The sequence below is a fragment of the Pinus tabuliformis genome, chromosome 3_2 (genome assembly GCF_031772625.1).
Source record: "Pinus tabuliformis cultivar Carrire ecotype Pingquan chromosome 3_2, CPIR1, whole genome shotgun sequence".
NCBI lineage: Eukaryota > Viridiplantae > Streptophyta > Pinopsida > Pinales > Pinaceae > Pinus > Pinus tabuliformis.
The window spans coordinates 1,025,041,050-1,025,053,205 of NC_142302.1; positions in this window are offsets into that span (position 1 = coordinate 1,025,041,050).

Consider the following 12,156-nt stretch of genomic DNA (forward strand, 5'->3'; position numbering starts at 1 on the left):
CGGGATATATGTGCTAGACAGTAGTGAGCTCAAGAAGATGCCCTTGAGGGAGTTTCATGTGAAATCATATTCAGGTCACCCAGGTTATCAAAAGACACTAAAAGAAATAAATATATTTTATTATTGGTCGAACTTGAAGAGGGATGTAGCAGATTTTGTGGCAAGGTGTTTTGATTGTCAGTGTGTGAAGGCAGAGTGTAAGCATCCAGGTGGACTGGTACAACCGATTATGATTTCAAAGTGTAAATGGGAAGGAATTTCTACTGAATTCATCACAGGTTTTCAGACGACAATGAGACAACATGATTCCATCATGGTTGTTGCGGACAAGTTGACAAAGGTTTCACATTTAATTCCAGTGAAGTCTACATTCTCAACTAGAGATGTAGGATAGGTGTGTCAGATAGGGATGCAAAGTTTACGTCTATGTTTTGGAAGGAGTTATTTACAAGTTTAGGCACAAAGTTGGCCTTTGGTACAACGTATCATCCACAGACAAATGGACAGACTTAGAGGGTCAACAGGATATTGGAGGACATGTTGAGGATGTATGTGACGCATTAGTAGTGAAAGTGGGAAGTGTACCTTCCAATAGTGGATTTCTCTTACAACAATGTGTATCAGGAATCTTCGAGGATGAGGTTGTTTGAGGCATTTTATGGGCTGAGTTGCAATACTCCTATCAGTTGGGGTGATCCAGTTAACTGTTGGGTTGTGTTTTATTCTTTCCATGACTAGCACCCCTAGCTAAACCAAGGGGTTAGGGGGGGAGGAGCTCCCCTTCATTGCATCGATGCACAGCGAGGGGCTCACAAGGGGTTTGACGGGGGCATTGCCTCAGGGAAATTGTTTTTGGACCCTATATTAGGTGCGCAAACCTACCTATGGTTTTGTTCATGGTTTTTACACATGGTTTTGGGCGCGATGGTTTTTGGTCCATCGTATTTTGTAGATCCGGTCAAGGGAACTATGGTTATGTTCTAATCCAGGGTTAATGTATTTGGGTTATGGATGCTTCAGCGTGTATATATATGTATTGTAACATTGAAATGAACATAATGAAAAAAATCAATCTAGTAGTCTTGGTTTTGGGATCCAGGGGAAATCTCTGTGTATATTTGTTTTGTGTGTTATTCTCTCGCCTTTGTTTATTTTCTGTTTTAGAATTCCTATGCAAGTAATTCCTGTATGGGGTTAGAACCTACATTTCGTATTAGAGTTGTTTTGGCTTCCAAAGGATGCCTTTGTTGCTAAGGGGCTTCACTCGGGCCTGTGGTAGACCCTCTTCAATGGGAGATCTGTGGGATCGATTCTTGTGGTGAAAGAAGATGGTGAGCAGTGGAAAGATAGAGATCGAGAAATTTAATGGTCAAAGTTTTGAGTTGTGGAAACTCAATATGGAGGATCTGTTAGTAGATAAATATCAGTGGATCGTGGTAGATCCGAGTACTAAACCAACACGAGTGTCCGATGAAGAATGAAAGAAGTTGAATCGGAAGGAAAAGTGCACAATACGATTGTGTGTCTCATATTCAATATTGATGAATGTATTAGGGGAAACTACAACAAAGGCTTTGTGGGAAAATTTAGGGACTTTGTACCATTCTAAGTGTCTAGTGAATAAATTGTTCCTACGGAAAAAATTGTTTAACCTGAGGATGAAATATGGAGACTCTGTGACAGAGCATCTAAAAGCATTTAATATTGTGGTAATTCAGTTATTGTCTATTGATATTAAAATTTCAGATGAAGATAAGTGCATCAGTTTGTTGTGTTCTCTACCAAATTCGTGGGATATTCTGGTTATTTCAATAGGTAGCAATGCAACTGCCTTGCAGTTTGATGAAATAGTCTCATCCTTGTTGATGGAGGAGATGAGATAAGCTAGAATTGTGATGCCTTGTCTATACGAGGACAGTCCCAAAACATAAACAAAAATAATTCATCAAGTGGGATATTTAATTCTCCAGGAAAACCTATAAAGGTGTGTTGGAAATTCGGAAAGGAAGGGCACTACAAAAAGGACTATAAATCTAAAGCTCCTAACAAAGGAAAGGGATATGATGATGCTCCTTCTGCAAAGGCAAAAACCACCTCAGATGAAGGTGGGGATGTGTACTTTGCTTCTTCAAGTACACATGTAGATCATGAGGCATGGTTGATTGAATCGGGTGCATCCTTTCACTTCACTCCCCATAGAGAGTGGTTTTGTGAGTATGAGAAATATGATGGTGGTGATGTCTTCTTGGGGATGACAGGAAGGCTAGAATTTTTGGTCGTGGAAAATTCAAGTTGAAGTTGCAAGGTGGAAGGGTTAGAACACTTCAGGGTGTTCTGCATATTCCCGCATTAGCCAGAAATCTTATTTCTGTAAGCAAGCTAGATGATGCAGGTGTAAAAAAAATGTTTGAGAAAGATACCTACAAGATGGCTCGGGGAGCACTGGTATTGATGTGAGGAGTTTAGGTTGGAACTCTGTAAAAGCTACAAGGTAGCATTGTTATTAGTGGGTGCAATATTTTTATGGTTTCTGAAAGTGGAGCAGAAAATATAATGGTCTCTGGAGAAAAGACCATGCTATGGCATCAAAGGCTTGGACATATTGGAGAGAATGGCCTTCGAATACTTCATGGTAAAGGTATGGTAGAAGGTATGACTAATAGCTCTATGGATTTTGATTTCTGTGAAAAGTGTGTATATGGGAAGCAAAATCAGGTGAGTTTCCCCTCTGGTGGTAAGAGAGCGAAACATATATTAGAGCTTGTGCACAGTGATGTGTTTGGACCTGTGAAGCTTCCATCACTTGGTAATTCTGTGTACTATTTATCATTTATAGATGACTTCTCAAGCAATACATGGATATATTTCCTAGAGAAGAAACTTGGAGTCTTTGAAAGGTTTAAATAATTTAAGGCTTCGGTGGAAAACCAGACAGAGAAGAAGATAAAGGTGTTGAGGACAAATAATGGTGGAGAGTTTTGCAAGAAGGAATTTGAAGAATTCTGTAAGAAGTGTGGTATAGCACGACATACGACTACTCCATACACACCTGAGAAAAATGGAGTTGTAGAAAGAATGAACAAGACGTTGATGGAAAGGTCAAGAAACATGCTCAGTGGTGTCAGTTAGGACATGAATTCTAGGCAAAGGTGGTGGAGACTGCATGTTACCTAGTCAACAAATCACCTTCATCAGTGTTGGAGGATAAGACTCCAAAAGAGGTATAGACTGGTAAGAAACTTTCTCTTTCACATCTGAGGGTATTTGGATGTGATGCATATTGATGAGCCACATAAATGGGTAGTTATATGGGCTCATTTTACCTCCTAACCTAGTCAATTCAACCATTCTCTTAGCTTATTGTATTATTTTTTATTATATTTATGCTTATAGGGTTAGTTAAGTTAGTTATTATGCCATGTGATCTAACATGTATTTAATGCAGATTATTGATGGATTTCGAGGTCAAAGTCTATGATCTAGTGGCCAAACTACAACAATAACTCGAAGCAGACAGAGGAGAGGACTTATAGGAGGGAATCCCCCTCATTTATTTCTCCTCGCTTCGAATTCCCCTTCATTCAACTCAGAGTACAAGCAGCTGAATCATGCACTAGAAGGCAATCAAGCAAGTGGAAGATGATTGAGAGTTATCTCGAGTTTTGGGAGCCAAGCCTCCCTGACTTTAAGGAAGTTGCTAGTAGCTTTAGATGTATAAGTAGAGAGGCCTAGGGCCTCACTAGGGTCAAATTTTTTCGCTTATGTAAACTATGCTCAAATTTCGAGCCTATTATTTTGTGACAGTTTCGTGTAATCTTGTTGTTTTTTGATAATGAAGATGGAATTCTTTTTGAGCTAGCACTGAGTTACCTTAGAGGGTTGAAGCTCTTAGGTTAGGGCCCAATCCAAGTAGCCAAGCTTATCTTTACTTGTATTTTTATGCTTTACTTCAGTTTGTATATTAATTTGATGTTAGATGTATTTTCCTTATGGTTAAGAATAGGTTGCTTTTGATGATTTAGTAGCTTTCTTCCATTTATGCTTTCTGTAGCAGGTTAAGTAGTGATTAGAGAAGATTTAGAAGGCTAGAAACAGTGCTTTGGCCTCTCTTCCTCCCTCTGGGACCATGATTTGAGGCAAAGACTCTCTTGTTGCCCCAAAAACACAGATTTTCCTCATTCCTAGGACTTCTAGTGTTTGAAACTCTCTAGTAGGTTGATAGTCCAATTTTTCTTTGCTTTAGATCTTCTTCGTCATGTTCACTTACTAATTTGAATTAGTCCTTTTTCATGCTTTCTTTTCTTACAAAATTTCTCAGCATTTCCTTCTATACATCATAGTTTATGCCATTTTAATGCAAAACTCTGTTTTCCTAGGATGCACTCATTTCATTGGTTTCTTGATTTTCTTGGTTGACTATCAATTTCTATGTAGCAGATCTCTTCTAGTAGTAGGCCAGCTTACTAGCAATCACACCCTCCATCTGATCCATGCCCTATAGGTCTCCCAAATCTCACCTCAATTCTACCCTAGTTTCCCTCATTTTTCATCAGAACTTCTTCCTCTCTCCTTGAGCAAACCCAATTATCTTTCTCTCTCCTGGTGACTCATGGTAGACCTTAGGTGCCCTAACACCTCATTCCAACCTTCACCCACCTTTTCCACCCACTCTCACACCCTCGAAACAGCAAAAATTGCTTTAGGCCTCCTCTTGTAGGCCTCCTGTAGTTTCCCTGTTTTCCTCGTGTAGTTTTCTTGTGTCCTCCTGTAGTTTTTCCTGTAGGCTTTCTTTTGAAGGTCGAGTGTGGGAAAAGCCTCCAGAATACCACCTAAGACCTTTTAGGACCCATCCACACCATACTATATCCTTCCAAGCTCCAAAACCACCCTCCAACACCACCTGTTCGCTGCCACACTCACACACAATAAATTAGATGCATGATTAAATTCACATAAAAATCCAAAAATACGATTTTTTCTCATTTGCTTCCAGAAATAGCACGGCTAGATGTTTTTTACTTCCTTAAGTAGGTAATGGCATTTCTTTCATGGTTTTCGTAGTGTTTTTGGCAAAAGTAGAATTGGCTTGTTAATTAGGCTTTACTAGGTTTTGCTTTACATTCCAGTCTTTCTCCTTTATGCAATTAGAATAACATCTGTAGAGTAATCTTTCTTTCCTTTCATCACACATAGAGCTTCTTCTAAAATCTATTGAAGTTGGCTTGAGCTCCTAGTGGTCTCGCACGGGCTGACCAAGTGATAACCAGCTGTGAGAACTAGTACTTGTGCATACAACACTGACGCTTCCATCTTTGTTAAGAACTACTGGGTTGATAAAAGTAAAGTTGGCAGCCTAGGAGTTGCAGCATTCTTGCTGCAATACTTGTGCTCACCACTTTTTAGCGTTGTTTCCAGGGAAGCATCAGAGTATCTTGTGATTACTGCTTTCTTCTATTTCATATTGCAACATTCTTCTAATAGTTATTTCAGCAAAAGTAGACTAGTCATTTCTTTTCTTTCAATTCTGCATTTCCTTGCTTTCCTTTTCAATTCTCCAAATTTCCATTTAGCAAGTTCATTTCAACTAGTTGCAATTTGTTTTTTTCAAATCACAATTTCAGTTTCTACAGGTACTTTCAGTGTGGGGAAAAAGAAACAAAAAAAAACCAACCAAAAATATTTCCTTTCATGCCTCGTAGGAATAGAGATAACTCAGGAAAAAAATTTCCCAACATCCCCACTGCTTCACATAACCAACCTTCTCTCTTCTTCGATGGCTACAATCAGGATGAACCCTTAGTTGAACAACTAGACATATTTGAAGAACCTATAAGGGAAGAAGAAGAAGAAAACGTTCCTCAGGAGCCAATGGCTGAAAGCAGAAATGCTAGGGAAAATGGAGAGAGAATAGAGGGTAACTTCCCCATTCGGGAGACCAATGGAGACACCAAAATGAAGAATATAAGTCCTTCAGTCCTACCTCATTTCCATGGTCTGACTACAAAAAATCCTGACACCTTTTTGTTCGAGTTTTCTATCATCTATCGAAATTATGACTATGCAGAAGACGAGAAAAAGTTGAAGTTGTTCCCTTCTACTCTCAAGAACGCAGCACTAAGCTGGTTCATGGGATTACTTAGAAATAGCATCACAACTTGGGCTCAGATGCACTGGGCCTTTAGCAACAAGTATCAAGACTATTGTAGGTCAAAAGATACTAAAGAAGAAATTTTCCAAATGACCATGGGAAGTGATGAGTCCCTGGAAGACTACCAAGAGAGGTTCCGACTCAATTACAAAGGGGTCGGGTGTACACTTGACCCTGAGTCTCTAAATTTGGTCTTACTCAGGGGAATTCGGGAAGACCTTTTAGACACCCTCCATCTACTGGTCGGGGGAGACATCTACCAACTATCCTATGAGTGTTAGGATATTCCGACACATAGGAAATAGTTAAGTTCAACTTGGTCTAGTATAGAGTTAGGTAAAGTGTGTTTCTTTACCGTTGGACATTTTGTAACTTACAATCCGACGGTCACGATATGTAGTGATCCGATGGTTCACTCTCTCCTTGGTATTACCGACACTTGATCCATGGCTTGACACCCGATTGGTCCATGAGTTCTATTTAAAGCGCATGGAGGGTCATTGTTCGGGTAATCCGTGCATGAGAGAAGCTTATGTAAATTTTCATTCTTTGATTAATAAATTTCCTATAGTAGCCACGTTGGCGCAGGCCGTGGACTGTTTCCCTCTTTGAGGGTTTTAACCACGTCAAAAATACTGGTGTATTGATCTGTGATCTGGTTGTGAGCGATGTCCTTTTGGTGTTCTTTCTGAGGAACTTACCCTGTAAATTCCTACATGGTATTGGAGCTATTTGAGGGCCGCGTCTGTTGGTGATCCAAATCTGAAGCCGGTAGAACTGCTTCCGACTGTCGTTTCTTAGATCTACTATTTCTGACTGCTTTCAGGCCGAGAGGACTGCTCTGTTGCGTTTGGAGCATCTGTTCCAGTGAGGAACCCCTTTCGTTTCACGCGAAAAGGTTTCCGGTAGCCCTAGCTGCGTCATTTTTCCAGATCGGGAGGTATACAGTATTTATTTGCAGTTTACTGTTATTTTCTCTCTGCTTATTTCAGTTTCGGTTTATTTAGTTTTTTTTAACCGGATATATACCTTTCATTTCTGCATATGCTCTTTGCCCTCTGACTCTGTGGGATCTGGGCAAATCAGAAACAGAAAGGAAGGATTTTTCTCATGCATATGCTCTTTTCCCTGCACCTTAGTGTGATCTCAGAAAATCAGAAACATTGAGAAAAATATTTAGTTTTCCGGCTAAAGCTAACTTTGAGCCGCAAGGTTCATTTTTGAAAATATTTGGTTTTTTGGGTAAAGCTAACTTCGAGCCGTAAGGTTCATTTTTCTTTGCATATTCATGTTGGGTTTTGTGTTTTGTGTTTTGTAGGGAAAAAGAGCTTTCTCAAGGCAAGCACGCAAACCAAGGCCCCCCCCCCCCTCTCTCTCTCTCTCTCTCAAATTTTTTATATAGATCAATTGGTTCAAAGCTATTTTAAGAGAGTAGAGGTCTTGGGTTCAAGTCTCCATTTTGTGGGGGCGGATTTTTTCATTTCCGCACATTCGCGCACTTTGCTGGCAACTTCAACATTTCTTTTTCAAAAAGCCATAACTTCTTCATCCGGAAGCCTTTTTCAGAGCCGTTTTTTTTAAAACCGCCTAATTTTTTGAGATCTATCCATTGGAACACTTACTTTCAGCATCTTCAGCTTCAGTTTTTTTAAAAATGGAAAGTCCATGCCAAGTCATTCTTGACAGCACTAACTTCTTCCAATGGATATCCTACATTGAAGATTTACTTAGAAGTAAAGGTCTCTACAGAATTGCCACATGCCAAGAGACGAAACCAAAAGATGAAGACAAGGCTGCTAAATGGGAAAATAGACAAGATCAAGCACGTGGTTTGATAGGGATGTCTATTTCTCCAGATCTTAGATTCCATATTGCAGAACTTGATACTCCTAAAGAAGCATTGGAACAAATAACTAAAGTTTTTGGGATTAAAAATGAAATTAGAGCCCATCAACTTGAAAATGAGTTGCTTACATTGGATCCTAATAATTTTTCTTGCATTGAAGATTTCTTGTCCAAATTCAAGACCCTTAGATATCTCTTGGAAGGTGTTAAGGTTAAGAAAGAAGATAGTAACCTTATTTATTCCATCCTTACTAAGTTGGGACCAGCCTACTCTGTATTTGTTTCCACCTTCCATTCTACAAGGGAAGCTTTCATTTGTCAAGGAAAAGACTACAAGGCCCATTCCTTTGACTCTTTTTGTGATTCTTTAATAAGAGAACAAGAAAAACTCTTACACCTTGGTCTTCTTAATCTTGGAAACTCTTCCAAGAAAGCGTTAGCCGCCCAACAGCAACCAAATTCAAAGAATCCTAAGAAGTCATATCCTAAAAAGAATGGTCCTAAACCAAACAACGGTCCTAAGCAAACTCATCCTCAAAATGAAAGATCATTTCAGCAAAATGATAATACCAATAAAAACAAATGGAAGAAGACTGATAGACATTGTAACTTTTGTAATCGAGATGGCCACTTAGAATCTAAATGCTTTAAGAAGATGGAAGCCTTGGAAGCCGCAATGAAGAAACATAGCATCCATGTGGAGCATTCTTCAACTTCAACTTCAACTTCATCTTCAGGAATGGCACTTTCTGCATGTCGTTGTCAATCATCTCAGTCTGGTTATGCATTAAATGTTTCTTCTTCTTCTCATTCTCATGAGTGGCTCATTGATTCTGGAGCCTCTTATCACATGGCCAAAAACAAAGCCATGTTTTCTTCTTTAAATGATTGTAACACCAAAAATATATATGTTGGTGATGATAGATCTCTTAATGTTGTAGGGACTGGAACTGTTCATCTAGACAATGGTCAGTTTAATGATGTATTATGTGTTCCAACCTTATCCTGCAACCTTCTATCTGTATATCAGATAACTCATTCAGGTGAAGGTAAAATTGTTGAATTTTCACCTCATGATGTTGTAATCAAGCATCTAAGAGATCCTAAACAGATTCTAGCTACTGGTATTGCTGATGATTCCACAAGGTTGTATAAGTTTCACAACTTTGGGTCATCAAATCTTCCCTCAGTATTTGTTGCTCATAATGATGAAGTGAGCAAACTTTGGCATGAGCAATTTGGTCACTTAAACTATCGCTCCCTTCAGCATCTATGTAAAGAAAATATGGTGACAGGTCTTCCTATGGTATCTTGCAGAGATGGTGTTTGTTCCGGATGTGTACTCGGAAAACATCATCGGGACAGGTTTGAAAAACATGCCTCTTGGCACGCCTTAGCCCCTTTACAGCTTGTGCACAGTGATTTATGTGGTCCACTTACTGTTGCTTCATTCTCTGGCTGCAAGTATTTCTTAACTTTCATTCATGATTTCTCCAGACGCACTTGGGTATACTTCTTAAAACTCAAGAGTGAAGTGTTTAACACATTTTTGGCCTTCAAGGCATTTGTTGAAAAACAATCTGGACATCAAATTCTTAAGCTAAGAACTAATAATGGTGGAGAATATGTTAAAAACACATTCATCAACTTTTGCACCGAAAATGGAATTCAAATGCAACATACTGTTCCATACACTCCACAACAAAATGGTGTAGCTGAAAGGAAAAATCACACCTTAAAGGAAATGGCTAATTGTATGCTGCAATCTAAAGGACTCAGTCTTAGTTTTTGGGCCGAAGCAATTAATTGTGCAAATTATATAATCAATCACACTCCTACTAAGGTTCTAAAGAATATCACTCCAGAAGAAGCTTGGAGTTCCATTAAACCAGATGTAAGTCACTTTCGTGTTTTTGGAAGTGAAGCATGGGCCCATATTCCAGATGAAAAGCATAAAGCTTTAGAACCTAAGAGTGAGAAATGTACTTTTGTTGGATATTTTGAAGATGTAAAAGGTTATAGACTTATTCCATTTAAGTCCAAAAATGTTATCATTAGAAGAGATGTAAAATTTGATGAAAATAAATCGGCCTGCGAGCCTAGTCCGGCAGATGTGCCACCTCTTCCTATCTCTTCTACCTTTGAAAACATTTCTTCTTCAGATGATGAAAGTGAGGATGACAATCCTCCCCAGGATCCTCCTTCAGCTCCTCAACTTCCAAGATGGGTCCGTACTACTCGGGATACAGCAGGTGATCTTGCCGGTGATTCTACAGATCAGCGTCGTACACGTTCTCAGTTTGAACGAGCCTCTTCTTTACTGACTCAAGCTCCAGTAAATAATGATCCTGACACTTTTGCAGAAGCTTCAGGCCATCCAGATTGGGAAGCATCTATGAATGAAGAATATCATTCATTGTTGGCAAATGATACATGGGATCTTGTTCCTCTACCAAAGGGACGAAAACTTGTAAGATGTAAATGGGTTTGCAGAACCAAGTATGGACCAGATGGCAAAGTTGATAAACATAAAGCTCGTCTTGTTGCTAAGGGATTTTCACAGGTTGAAGGCATTGACTACATTGAAACCTTCTCCCCAGTTGCCAAAATAAACTCTATCCGCCTTGTTCTTTCCCTTGTTGCCTCCTTTAAATGGGAAGTCCATCAGATGGATGTTAAATCTGCCTTCTTGCATGGGGATTTGCATGAAGAAATCTATATGGAACAACCCATTGGCTTCATACAAACTGACTCCAGCCTTGTATGTCGACTTAAGAAATCTCTTTATGGTCTCAAGCAAGCTCCTCGGGCTTGGTATGCCAAAATGGATAGCTTTCTTTTAGAATCTGGCTTTTCTAGGTGTCATTCTAACAATACTGTCTACACCAAGAAAGTGGGCAACTCTCTTATCATCCTTGTTCTTTATGTTGATGATATTATCCTTACTGGTAGTGATCCCAACCTTATAAACCATGTGAAGTCTAACCTTAAAAGGAAATTTGAAATGACAGACTTAGGACACTTACACTATTTTCTCGGTCTTCAAGTCTTGCAATCCAAGGAGGGTATTTTCCTTTCCCAGTCCAAGTATGCTTGTGATATTCTTCGTCATTTTCACATGGAAGACTGTAAGTCAGCCCCTTCTCCCTTTCAGTCTGGAGTCAAACTTTCAGTCTCTTGTACTTCTCCTGAAGTTGATGCTACCTTATACCGTCAACTTGTAGGAAAACTCTTGTATTTAACCCATACTCGTCCTGACCTTTCCTTTGCTATTGGCCTTGTTGCTCGGTTTATGCAAAACCCCCGTGAAAGCCATTGGAAAGCAGCTAAAAGAATACTTCGTTATGTTCGAGGTACAGTTCAGTTTGGGATTCATTATAGTGCCGAAGCAGCTCCTCTATTGGTTGGTTTCACTGATTCTGATTGGGCTGGTGACCCTGATGATTAGAAGTCTACTGCCGGTTATGTCTTCACTCTTGGTTCAGGACCTATTACATGGGCTTGTAAGAAACAGGCTGCCATTTCTCTTTCGTCAGTAGAAGCAGAGTATCGTGGTGCCGTGGAAGCTAGTAAGGAAGCCATGTGGCTTCGTCAGATCCTATCAGAGTTTGGCTTTGAGCAGCAGCATCCAACCACACTTTGGTGTGATAATCAAAGTGCCATTCAGCTATGCAAAGATCCAGTCCAGCATCAGCACAGCAAACACATTGAACTACACATGCACTTCATCAGAAAGCTCATTCATGACCATGTTCTTGAAGTGCAATATTGTTCGACAGATGATCAGGTTGCAGACATCTTCATAAAGGCTCTCACAGAGGCGAAGTTCACTAAACTTCGATATATGCTTGGAGTTCAGGAAGTTGTCACTAAGGGGGGATAGGCTCTAGTGCCTCCTTCCTTCTCCTATTGTGTCATATTTGTAAATCCTTCAATCCTATCCCAAGTTGTTCTTAAGGGGGGATGTTAGGATATTCCGACACATAGGAAATAGTTAAGTTCAACTTGGTCTAGTATAGAGTTAGGTATAGAGTTAGGTAAAGTGTGTTTCTTTACCGTTGTACATTATGTAACTTACAATCCGACGGTCACGATATGTAGTGATCCGACGGTTCACTCTCTCCTCGGTATTACCGACACTTGATTCGTGGCTTGACACCCGA